The 14,139-nt window shown below is 34.1% G+C and overlaps 1 pseudogene; it reads right to left on the bottom strand.

Annotated features, from left to right (window-relative positions):
• Window positions 1-12,939: 12,939 nt before the first annotated feature.
• Window positions 12,940-13,573, bottom strand: LOC125392298 (large ribosomal subunit protein uL23 pseudogene; annotated as a pseudogene).
• Between the last annotated feature and the right edge of the window lie 566 nt (window positions 13,574-14,139).

The raw sequence follows: 14,139 nt of genomic DNA on the forward strand, positions 1-14,139 counted from the left end.
CTCAATTCAGCAATTAACAATTAAACACAAATAATACCTTAAGATTTGTGATGTTGTTTGGATAAATTGAGTGTAATATTCTTAAATCTTACTATTAATATAGTACTGTAATGAAAATTATCTGTGATAGTTCCTTTGTTTTCCAAATGTACCATTAAGATATCATAAAGAATCATGGGCATAAGCACCTGCTATTTAATAATAGTTTATTCCATAGAACAAATAGCAAATATGAGGTTCAAGGACTATTCTATAATTAAAGTGTTGAAATAAATTTATATGGAATAGTGAGGATGTCTAAGTAAAAGAGAAAAGACGGTTTACCAAATCTAAATAAATCATATTTGTGTGTGTGTGTGTGTGTGCTTAACACCAAATAAAACCATGTACTGTTTATAAAGTAAGTACCCAATCATTAGAGAAACCACTGATAATATAAGTTACAATATATGAAAGAAGTAAAGTAGAAACATTACCTTATCTGTTATTTTCTTATTTCTGTGAGAAAACATTCCTGTTTGTTTCCCACGTAAGTACTCAAGGACCACTTACTAAGTTTATTATGATTCATATCTTTCTCTAGCAATTAAAGTAATATTCTTAAGAAAACGAAGCACATGTTTTCCTGAAGGTTGTCAGTTTAACATCAACATGGACTACACGGAAGTCTTTAAAGAATTTAAAAAAAAAATCCCAAAGCTCACACTATGAAATTTAACAGAATCACCTTGTGATTAGTAGATGTATGTATATATATGTTTGAATGTATGTGTATATATATATGTGTACTTGCGTGTATATGTGTGCCTTTCTGTGTGTGTTCATGCACAGATGTACATGTGCACAGAGTTGAATATATATTAATAATATTAATGGCATATTATACAGGATAAAAATACTAATATAAAAATTCTAGCACTATATTTTGGTGAGTTCCTTAATTTCCGTTTGTTTATCTAAATGGAGTTTTAGACTGTTCTAGAATAGCTTAATAAGGTAACCCCAAACTAAAATACTAGATTACATTACCCAAACTTATGGAGCTTGTTCTACTTGGGAGGTAATGCTCATAGATTCTTAAGTTCTTAGAGAGACTTTCATAGATATCACCAAAGAGTTCACTTGCAGTTTTTATTGTACCTTCTGTTTGTTTATGGCAAATGTACCTCACTAGAGTATAAATTATTAAAATACCAACAACCCTCAGCATTCATTTCATATATAACGTGTATAATATATTTAAAATATAAATTATTAAAATACCAACAACCCTCAGGATTCATTTCATATATAACGTGTATAATATATTTCAATATATCTATATAAATATCATATATTCACATTATCAAATATAATCCATTTTAGAAACATATATAAGACATTGTTCTTATTGGTAATCATAACATCTGCTGTGCTATTTTCTTTTAAAAATTTACAATGAATAGAACTTTGCCATAGACTCATGAAAAGAGCCTAGTTATATTAAACACAAATAGTTGTAGAAAAAGAGGAGTTCAAATTCAATCATGAAAAGTTTCTAACTAGACGGAGTAGAAAACACCATATTTGATCTTCATAGTCCATTTGTAAATTTTTGTTAATCATAGAGAATTCAACGTACTCTGTCCTAGAAATGCAATTATTTTGATCATTTTGCTGTTTACATATTTCACTGTAGTATTGTCTGCAATGGAATGGCCATTTGAGGTTCCTGAAGAGCACCCCTTGTAATAACAAGAGAAGATTCATTTCACCAACAGTGTTATCTCTGCTATAAAATAACACACTCTCTGTTCCTTCAAATACCTGACAAAGGAGTGAATTTACCAGGCTTTAAAATTAAAAGTATTTTCTCATATCTCGTTGGGGTAATCATGGAAGCTGTCGTGAGGGACTCATGACTTAATTCCACAAAAAAATCTTATCAATGGTGCACAGCTTTTTGCTGTTTTCAGACACAGTTGCTGTTAAACAGAGTACCCATTAAAATCACATTTAATTGTAATAGAGTGTCAAAAATGATAACATACTTTATGTGGCTGTTTTACAATTTAGTTTGTCATATGTGCAATGCCATTTTGTCCTTAAAATATCAATTTACAAAAGTGTGCAATTGTCTAGATTATTTCTATGTAATAAATCACACCTCTTCATACTTAAATAGAAAGGCTTAAAAAATTGAATGCCTCTGCAGAATTAGGACACTAATTGTAATTGTGGGTCCTCAAATATCAGGCATTAAATAATGCTGCTTTCCTTTGTTCTCAAGATTAAATGTGAAAGTGAGACTATCATATTTGTGATTATTCCCAGACCTGCATAATCAGCTCTGGTGCACTAGTTGGTTACTGATTTGTGGATTCCGTTTATTGTTTTTCAGATTAGGTGCTATGACTTACAAATATCCTGATGAGCACTTCCATATTTACCCTCACTTCTCCTTGCATCCTTTGTTCATCTACTTCTAACCTATTCAAAATGGTATGGAAAACTTGAAAAGCTGTCATGCATCTCTTATCCTATTGTTCTTTCTTTCTTCTTTGAATTTTAAAAAAGATAATATCTTAATTTTTTTAGGAAAATGGATAGAGCTAGAAAACAACATTTTGAGTGAGGTAACCCAGACACAGAAAGATAATTATCGCATGTACTTACTCATAAGTGGTTTTTAAACATAAAACAAAGAAAACCAGCCCACAAATCACAATCCCAGAGAATCTAAACAACAATGAGGATCCTAAGAGGGACATACATAGATCTAATCTACATGGTAAATAGAAAAAGACAAAATGATTAAATTGGGAGCAAGGGGACTTTAGGGGAAGGTTGAAGGAGAGGGGAGAGGCAGTGAGGGGAGCAGAGAAAAATGTAGAGCTCAATAAAAATCAATAAAAAAGGAAACAAACTCTCTTTTTTCATTATATATATAAGTCCAAATTCCCAGTCTTCCCCTCCCACCACATATACCCCCACCTCCATCCACTCCTAGAGAGGGTAAGGCACATTGATTTGGTCCAAGTCCAACCCTACTATATCTAGTCTAAGCAAGGTATCCATCCAAAGAGAGTAGGTTCCCAAAAAGCCAGTACAAACAGTAGGGAGAAATCCTAGTGCCACTACTAGTGGCCCCTCAGTCTGCCCCAGCTATAAAACTGTCAACCTCATTCAGAGAGAAATTACAAGACTTGAGAGTGGACATCAATAAAAATAATAAAATTAATAGAAAGTTAAGATTTAATGTAAAACTATGCAGATTTGAGCCGCAAAGCTTAGTATAACTAATTAGTTAATATATGAATTAGCAATCTCTCAAATTTTATCATATAACATTAATTCATTGCATTCGTATTGAAAATATTAAAGTAAAATGTAGTGTGGAGCCATGGGCAGGCATGCTTTTTGTCCTGCCCGGCTCTCGCACAGCTAGCTTAGCCCCAGAAATAACAACCCACAAATTGTATTCATTTAAACACTGCCTGGCCCATTATATCTAGAGAGTTAGTTACTGGCTAACTCTCACATTTTGATTAACCCATTTCTAATAATCTGTGTAGCACCACAAAGTGGTAGCTTACCGGGAAAGATTCAGCATGTCTGACCTGGTGACTGGCTCCATGGCATCTGACTCATTGCCCTCTTCCCAGAATTCAGTTCTGTTTACTCCGCCTACCTAATTTTCTGTCCTATCAAAGGGCCAAGTCAGTCTCTTTATTAACCAATGAAAATAACACATAGACAGAAGGCCGCATCTCCTACATATACCTGAAGGCTGAGGTCTCCTACTTTTGTCATTCCCAGAGGAGATATTATTCCTAGAATTTCTTTGCCTGCAATCCCTTTTCAGATGTTCTAATTTACCACAATTAAAACACCTGGTAGTTTGATGTTTCCTCATAGCTTTGGAAATCGCTTCTCCTACCCAGGATTAATCATTATAGCTAAACATCTCAACATTCATTGTATGCTGTATCCATTCTTCCTTGGACCAATGTTGGCCTTTACTGCATCTCCATAGGTGCTGATATAGATCTTAAAGGCCCAGTTATCTTTTTACATTCGGTATTTGCATTTTCAAAAGCTAGAGATTCAAGAAGTATTTGTGTAGCTTCTGGGTCAGTTACCCTTATGTCCAGAGCCTTAATTAATCTTTCACCTGTTTTGGGTACCAGATGCACAAGACGGTTCCAACGTGGTTAGCTGAAAACGTGCACATCTTGTACAACATTCTGGCCAGACCTCCACAAAATACTCAGAGACTATTTGCAATTTTAAAAGACATTGATCTTGAAATTTAACCATCATTTTACTTTCACAGGATCCCCCAGAAAGAACGTCTCCCCCATGACAGCTGGAAGTAATTCTAGAAGTTTGTCCTTGGGTTTAGGGACATTATTTAGGGGTTGGTTATAATTAATATATGGTTGAGGGTTGGGGGAGGAATTTTATAAGCGCAGGAATCATTAAAAAAAGAGATAATTGGATTATGGAATAGTAGATTTGTACTTGTGAGTTATTGTTTTTAGATAAATATATTGGTATCAATTCTTATATATCGATACAAAGTTAAATTATGTTGACTATTGTATGCATGCATGCTTCTACCTCTGTTTAAAACATTTTTACGTATTGATATATATATTGTATTGATATATGTATATTTACCATATTGCATTGTACACTTCTACCTCTGACTAAGATACTTATATATTGATATATATATTTACCATATTGCAATGTATACTTGCACATTGTTTATATTTGGAGGTCACATTGTACTCATTTATTGCACAGTTGTTTATTATCTCAGTCTTTAAGTTAGATAGATATTGAGAATTATATAGATCAGAAGTCATCTAAGTTTGTCATTTATAATTAGACTAATCAGGTTCTTTAGATACATAGAGATTATATTCAATATAGATAGATAATCTTCAACCTCTTCAAAGAGCTGTAGAAAATGGCCTTTAATCTAATTCAGAGTTCTGTGGTAGGGAGACACAATCGCTCCTGGCAACACCGATCTATTCCCGAGAGAATGTTGAGCACCAAAGACACTCCACCTGGAGCCTTTCTTCTTGGCAGAACTGGCCTTTGAGTAAAGAAATGCTCGTACATCAACTACTGAGAGAGTTACAGAATATCCGTAAATGGATAAAACAGGACTGTCATATCCTGCCAAGATAGGGTAAGATAGTTTTGAAGTTTCTTGCCTTTGAAAATGGTATGTCAGTTACGTCAGGACTTAGCCAAAGTTGGTTGCTTCAACGCTGCAAACGTGACTTTGGGTGTTTGCTCAGGTAGCCAGTTGTCTCTGCGATTTGTTACATGTTCTGGAAGTTGTTTGATTGCACTTCCTAATTACTCAGGTACCATTACTTCCCTTCCCAGATCTTCGATGGGATTGAAGATTATATAAATGTAGTTACTTTCCTCTCATGACTTGGCCAAGTTATTTGTTATACAAGACTTAAACTAGTTAGAATAGGATATTTGTATTTATTGTATATAATTTTGTAGGTTTGTACTTATTGTATATAATTTTGTAGTAGGCTTAGAACTCTCTTACTTAAACAAAAGGGGGAGATGCTGTGGGAACTCCTTCCGCTCCTTCAGCCAATAGCCGCTGAGATACCAGCCCATTGGGGCGTGGTCTCTCTCTTTTTAAAAAAAACAGCGGCTGTCCTTCACTTCCTCTCTGGCTTCCGGCTCTGCTTCCGGCTCCTAGACTCCTTTCCTGTTCGCGCAGAGGGGCTGTTGTCTGGGATGGTAATCTATAAGCTTTTTCCCCTTTGAATAAATAACCATTTTATTAATCATAATTCCAAACTGGTATGGGATTGTCTGTGACTTACACCTTCAGTAAAACTATGTTTTGATTTGAAATAAAGCTAAATTAGGGAGTGATATCAGAGAATGAGTAATTGTGTATTAAATGTAAATGGTATGTTGAGTCATTGTTATGGACTAGATATAGCAAAAAGGAGGATAATTCCACAGTTTCTAACATCATAATTTTTATATCTATTATGTAAGTAGAATAAATCAAGGTTGTGAATCACTGTTAATTATTAAAGAATTGAAGTTATATTTTTATTCTTCTTAGCCAAGGGTGAAGTCATGGTACAAACAAGTTAAGATGTGAGTAGTGGACATTTTAGAAGAAGACAACCAAAGGACTTTCAATAGTTATCTGAAAATCAGGACAAACATGATGCTTGCTAAGGTGGTTAAGTTAGAACTGGAGAGGAGTGGTCTGTTCAACATTAACAAGTTGGCATTAGATAACATGAATGATTTGGAGAGAAACAAGATGAGTTTATGTTTGTTACACTTAGTGCTATTTTCTAAATAAAGATGCTAATGATACATTTTGTTAGTACACATCTAATACTGAAATCTAGTTTCAAATGTAGTTTCATTAAAAATGCTTTTTTATGCACATAGATATAACACATACTTATACACATTCAAAAACACACAATAACTTCTAGGATAATTTGCAAAAAGCATTTAAAGATATATGTGTATAATTATATAAAATATAATTATATATAATTAAAAAGAAGAGGTCATGAGTTGGAAAGTGTGAATGGGCATAGGTGTTGTTGGAAGGGAAGGAGGAAGGACAGAAATTATTAATATAGTATGTATAGTTGAAACTTTTAAAATAGTACGTAATGTGTAGATGGCTGACCTAGAACCATGAGTTGTGAACAAATGAATTAATCCTTCATAAATATAGTACATCCATCCTGCTGTTCTTCAGAATTTGTACTCAGCAATCTGTTGAGGAATGGAGACAATGATTTTCAGTGCACTGTTTGGTCACTAAACCTAAATATCAGCTTCCACACGTAAATAGGAACTGTCAACAGTCAGTCCACAACTGGATGAGGAAAAGTTAGCACTCAATGCCAGACAGTTGTGGCACTCCTTTAATCTCAGCAATTGGGAGGTAGTGGTAGCTGGATCTCTGTGAGTTCAACGCCAGCTGGGTCTCCAGGGTGATTTCCAGGAGAGCCAGAACTGTTTCCCAGAGAAACTCTGTCTCAAAAATAACAAAAGAAAAATAATAGAAGGAAATTTAATTTTATTTTAGGTCTGATTCCTGAAGCGTTGGCCTTACTTCAGGAAAGAATCTGGACAACAAAAGTTGAATTTGATGGACCACTGAATAAACAAATTAAGAATTGAAGTTGACAGAAATAAGAAAGTAAGGTTATGTCTTCAAGTTATTAATGGGCTATAAGTTGGTTAATACTATATAAAATATAATTTTATTAAATTAATGAACATAGTATTTTAAAATGCCTATTTCAGAATTTATACCTGATACTTCCTGTTTTAATAAAAAATTTAGACATCTTGTTAATATTAAATATTATAGATTCTCACATACTTATAGTTTAATATCATTTTGAATTTTGCCAGTACACATTAAATCATTCACTTCATGCAGGAAACTACTTACATAACCAATTAAAAAAACAAGTCTATCACTATGGTACATTTCTGAAAATTATTTCTGTAAGTAGTCAGAACTTATCAAATAATAGTTTGTGAGATTTATGTATCAAGAATTCATTACTTATTTGCTGAAACTACTTCCAATTATAAAAAATAATTTCATAAAATAATAGCTAACTATGCCATTCATTACTGATTTTAGAACTTCTAATGTTTTCAGAAGTAATTTGTAAAATATTGGTTTTATCTTATTGAGAAAACTAAAATTTCTGTTTGTGTAATTTATTGTATTTTGCATTTGGTAATATATTTAAGATGCACATAATATCACAGAAAATGACATGTACTATAGATGTTTAAATAAGAATTGCCCACATAGATTATTTCAATGTTTTGGTCACAAGGGTAGTGGCACTTCTTCTAGTAGGTGTATTCTTGGAGGAAGTGTGTTCTTGGAGGAAGAGGTTGTGTTCTTCTTCTAGTGATGTAGGTGGGCCTTCTGTCTATGTGTTATTTTCATTGGTTAATAAAGAGACTGACTTGGCCCTTTGATAGGACAGAAAATTAGGTAGGCAGAGTAAACAGAACTGAATCCTGGGAAGAGGGCAATGAGTCAGATGCCATGGAGCCAGTCACCAGGTCAGACATGCTGAATCTTTCCCGGTAAGCTACCACTTTGTGATGCTACACAGATTATTAGAAATGGGTTAATCAAGATGTGAGAGATAGCCAGTAACTAACTCTCTAGAGATAATGGGCAAGGCAGTGTTTAAATGAATACAGTTTCCGTGTTATTATTTCTGGGGCTAAGCTAGCCATGTGGGAGCTGGGCGGGATGAAAAGCAAACCTGCCCACAGCTCCTCACTACATTCTAGTAGATGTGTTCTTGGTGCAAGTGTGTCACTTGGGGCCTTCTTTTAGGTTTCAAATGCACAAGCCAGGCCCAGTGTATTACTCTCTTCCTGCCACCTGCCAAAGCAGATGTAGCACTCTCTGCTCCTTCTCCAGCACCATGACATCCTGTGTGCCCTCATGTTTCCAGCCATGGCAATAGAGGACTAAAAGTCTAAACGTGTAACCAGCCCCCATGGTCACGGTATTTTCACATTCATAGATACCCTAAGAGATATTGCCTTTCTGAAGTCACTTCTAGGCAATACAATAACCACTGACAGTAGTGGTAGCATTGGAGTATTAAATTATCTATGGGCACAAAGTCCATGACAACCATACAGTTCTATTCTATTATTCAGAATTCCCAAATCATATACTGTTTGTATATATACATAATATATGAACCTGTGGCTTTTAAAAGATGAAATTGAAGAAAAATCTTTAGAAGAGACTGAAAGTTATGCTTGTCAAATACATGGAAGCCTAAGGCTAGAATACTTGAAGATGTATATGAATAAATATTACAAACTGCCTTTGGCATTATTCATTGTGAAACTGGATGCCATTAGCTTGTTTGTGCAGCTGTTACTAGAATGCTCAACAACTCATAAAGTAAAGGTCTAGGAGAATGCCTACAGTCCTGCTTTATATAATACTTTCAATGACATAATTTTATTTTATTTACATTTATTTCTTATTTTAATTTTTGTTTTATATGTGATGGCTTTTTAGTTGAATTTATATGCATGTAATATTACAAGCAGTACCTGATGAGGTCATAAAAAGATGTTAAAACTCCTGGGAATGGAGTCTCTGAGGGTTTCTGAGGGTTGAGAGCACAATGTGTGTGATGAAAATTAAGTACAAGTTCTATTCAAGAGCATTAGACCTCTTTACTTCCGAGTCATCTCTCTAGTCCCTATTTTCATTTTTCCTAATATAAACACGTCACATTGGGTGTGATTCTGTCTCCCCTTACATTCTCTAATCAATGTGACAATCACAGCCAAAAAAGAAGCTTACTCTTTCTATTGAAATTTTCATATTTCAACCTGGCATCTACTATGTCTGATAATGTGTAATTATATGTACAATAATGTATTCATTTCCTTAATTTTTAGATGTGGAAATTTTGTACACTTAATAACCATGTTGTTAGGATTCACTTTGTTTCTGTTAACACTTCATTCAAAAAATTTGAAAAAGCCTTATCAAAGTTTTCAAGTGAAGAGTTATATTTATGGGACTGAGGAAATGGCAAAATTGTTTGAAAATAGTGACTGCTTCTGAAGAGGACGCTTGATTGAGTCCCAGTACTGAAATCATGGTTCACGGCCATCTATGACTCCTGTTCTAGGGTTTCCAAGTCCTCTTCTGTCGTCTGCAATCATCAGATGGTAAAGCCATAGTGGAGCAGAGCTGGAGTGCCTGGAAAACATCCATGAACATAGAATAAATGTAAAAGATGAATGGATTTGGTTTTAGGAGTTGTTATAAATTTAAGAACATTATCAAATTTGACCTTCATTTTTCATACAGATTATAATGAAAATGACTATAACTATACATAAAACATAGAGAGCTTAATGGGGCTACTACAAGGCTATGATCTGCCTTCTCAGTCCTGCCAATGTTTGCTCTTGACGAATAGTCTCAATGCTGTTTTACGTTCCAAAGCACTCATGAGGAAGGAGGGTCAGGGTAAAACATAAACACTAATCACATACCAGATCGATTAACTGATTAACAGATTCCATCATATATTTTCCTTTGATCCTTTCACCATCCCTGTAAAGGGTGATAGATTTCCTGTTTTTGAAAGGCTGAGCGAACAGATAAGAATTTTTATGCTTCAGCATTCAGTATTCATAGGACAAAGGTATACAAATAATTCCATGTACAATTAACCCAAATTATAAATATTTTATAATCTTCAATTATAATGATTTAAGATATCATATCTTGAAACAGTATTATCAATAAATACTTTGAAAACCCTACATTGGATTTTCTGTGTTATTTCAAATATTCATTTTGAATTATTGCTTTGGGAATCATAAGAGGTCAAGTCATTTTCAAAAGGTTATTTGAATCTGTGCTTTGGGAAATTTTTTGTTAACAAATTGAAACTGTTTAATCTAAAACATGTCTTTCAGGTAATTCATATTTCATAAAGCTTTTAAAAATTTAAGGCGGAGATTCACAATTATATCCTAGGAAGGAACTGTAGTTATTGAGTTCTTTTATGAAAAGCAAAACTTATGTATTTAATTAAACATGAGTTATTTTTAATATAGTGACTAATCACTGAGAATAAAGAACCTGATGGCTGCAGAGTAAGGTCTGCTGGTGATCACCTCCCAGCAGACATATTACACTGAATGACTTTTCGCACATCAACCTACCTTTATAGAGCAAAAGAGGCACAAGAGACCGTGGGCCTGGTTTTAGCATCATAATAAGACAGGGCACCAGGAAAAAGGCTGTCAAGAAAATAAGTGTCTATGCCAGCTTTCTGCAGGCAATGATCTCCAAAGTTGGAGGTTTAGAAAGAAACATTCATATTGGGAAGTGATAAGGAAATAAATGCAACCATTATGCTAGAAACTCATTATCAAAAAAGCTATGGTGTAAACAGTGCTAGTGAGAACCCTACAGTCCAGATCCTGGAACTAGTGCCAATGGATTGAATGACTGGACCTGCATATTCAAGCAGGCTGAAGCGATTAGTGTTAACCACTCCTTGCAGCTAAGGAACCCAGGGAGAACCAAGACTTGCTTGCTTGTAAAGAGGAACAAGATTTCACACCAGAGTTTGCCTTGTAATTTAATGCGGGTAATAACCAGTACCAGGAAGAAATACATGGAGTGTCTAAATCAGCCTCATATTAAGAAAGAGATCTGTGTAGAAGAACTTTTGAGATTTGGTTTACATTGTTGGCAGCCTTTAAATTGGGCCTGAGATATACTATACCCTCTAATTTATACAGGTCCCTGTATCAATGAGACTCGGAAATGTTCATACTTATAGTTTGTTTCATTATATTTATTTGATAGTACTTTATTTAAAATAAATTTCCACCCACATTATTACTAACAACACTATTATTGTGTTATTTAAGTATTCAGGGTCATTTTCTTAATAGTAGCTGATATAATTTTGGCCGTATGTTCTAGAATGCTACTTTGTTGCTTCAAAGAATACTGACGAAAACAACTTGAGCAAGAACGAGTTTATTTGGCTCACACTTCTGCATGACACTCGATCAATGAAAGGAAAGAATTCAGAGAAGGTACTCAAGTAGAAAACAGTAGAAGAAATATCATAGAGGAAAGCAACATAGGGCTTTGGATCAAGGGTTTGCTTAGTTTGCATTCTTGTATAACCAGCACCACCTATGCAAGGTGTTCTTGTCCACAGTAATTCAGATCTCCCACATCAATCATTATTCAAGAAAATTTCCCTGCTGCGGGAGTACCTTCTGCTCCTTCAGCCAATAGTCGCTGAAATACCAGCCCACTGGGGTGTGGTATATTTCTCTTTAAAAAAAGAGTGGCAAACCTCGGCTCGGTCTCTTGGTTCCGGTGCTTGGTTCCGGCTCCTGCTCCAGCGACTAGGCTCCTTTCCTGATGGTTTGTGTGTATGTAAGTTTTACCCCCCGCAAATAAATACCCCCTGTAAAACCTAAATGGTGTGGGACTGATTCGCCATAATTTCCCCACAGGCTTGTCAACAGGTAATCTGATTGAGGCAACTTTTTGATTGAGGTTTCTTTTTCCTAATTTTTTCTAGTGTGTGTCAATTTGACAAATAAAAGTAAACATAGCAGTACAGTATGTTTTGTGGAAAGTTGAGTCAGGGTGACCAGTTTTCCAAAGTTTCATATTAGTTGATTGTTCTTACCACCTTGGATTTCTAAGACTTGAAGAGTAGTTGTAATTTTGCAAACTCCAGAGTTTGTTATTGTTATTGTTGATGCTGATAGAGTAAAACTGATGTTCATACAATTTCCTTAACCAAAAAAGACACTTATGTAGTTTTTAACATGACTTGATTATGTATTTCATTATGATTACTTTGAATACTGCTGCATTTATGATTAACTATTGATGCTTGATTGAATATATATCAGCTTATATATATATATGATAAATATATATATATCATTTTTTAATTTTCAGCTAATTCTGAAATTAAATTATTTATATTTTATTAAACTTAAAAAACTGCAAAAAATAGCATCACCATACAAGCAATGTATTTATAAATCCGTTTTCTAATTTCTTATAATAAAATTAATTTAAAAATATTTAAATGTCAAGCCTCAAAATATTAAATGTCATATTTTTATTTGGGAATTAAAAATCAGGAGGTAGTTTCTAAGATGATAATTGACATAAGAAAAATTTGTCTTTAAGACTTTATATTTCTTATCTGATGCATTTATATCATGGATAGTACAATCTAGTAGGATTTTGCATAAACTAACTGATATAAGTATGTTGTATTAAGAAGCATAGTTTTTAAATTGGTTCCAGTTTGTAAATTTTAATTTCAACTTTTATGTGGGTTTTTTTTTATGGTGAAAAAGTGTATATTTAGAATTAGCCGGTTGGGCTCAGTTTAGATGATTTCAATTTTGTTGGCAACATCCAGAGCATCATAATCAGGAGCCAACCGAACATATATATGCCTTCTCTCTGTCGGGCCTTATGAGGGTGTTGACTTTGGCCACATCATTGTCGTCGAGTTTCTTCATAGCCTTTTTGATCTGGTGCTTGTTGGCCTTGACGTCCACAATGAACACAAGTGTGTTGTTGTCTTCTATCTTCTTCATGGTTGACTCGGTGGTCAGGGGGAATTTGATGATGGCATAGTGGTCAAGCTTGTTCCTCCTGGGCGCGCTCTTCCAAGGGGTATTTAGGCTGCCTTCGTAGCTGCAGAGTCTTGGGCCGCCAAAAAGTGAGCGATGCGTGGATCTCCTTTTTGTGGCTGTGGATGCCTTTCAGCACTGCCTTCTTGGCTTTCAAAGCCTTCGCTTTAGCTTTGGCTTTAGGAGGGGCACTAGCTTCCTTCTTCGCTTTTGGTGCCTTCTTTTTTTTCTTTTTTGGCGCCAACTTGATGAAAAGGCTTATGTAGGTTTTTAAATTGAATGGACTCAACCATATTATCAGCACTCCTAAAATACTATTGAATACTGGTACATGCATTTTATTTTAAATGCCATAGTCTGTAGATCTGTGAAGTGTTTGAAGATGACCTGTATATCTAAAATATATCTCAAAACATGAATAATATGACTACCTGTTCGAATGTAATAAGTGAATAATTGATAACATACATTACCCTACTATCCTAAATCATAGCAACTTTCAAGGCCTAGAAATTTGGATTAAATTGTTAAATGACTTGATTAGGTACCATAACTTGGACAAGATTAGAAAAGTATGTACAGTATATTCTAACAAAAATAATTTTTATTTTGTATCCTTATACAAAAAAAATTGAAGCCAATGTAAAAATTTAAAATTAGTAGTTGCTTTTTATGGTTTAAAAGTAGATTCAATAATCTATTTTATAATCTTATTTCTATATCCTTCTTATATCTTTTCAGAGTAGATACAATAATCTAACCTTATACCCTATCATATCTGTAACACCCTTTGTATTTTCAAAGCAAGAACTCTGAATCTAATCTTTTTTCTTCAACTTTCTTTCTGACTATAACCAATAGCAATTTGTAATCAAATGCTCTAAACAATCACAAATATTATTT

This window comes from Myodes glareolus, chromosome 12, assembly GCF_982192425.1.
Source record: "Myodes glareolus chromosome 12, mMyoGla1.1, whole genome shotgun sequence".
NCBI classification, from domain to species: Eukaryota; Metazoa; Chordata; class Mammalia; order Rodentia; family Cricetidae; genus Myodes; species Myodes glareolus.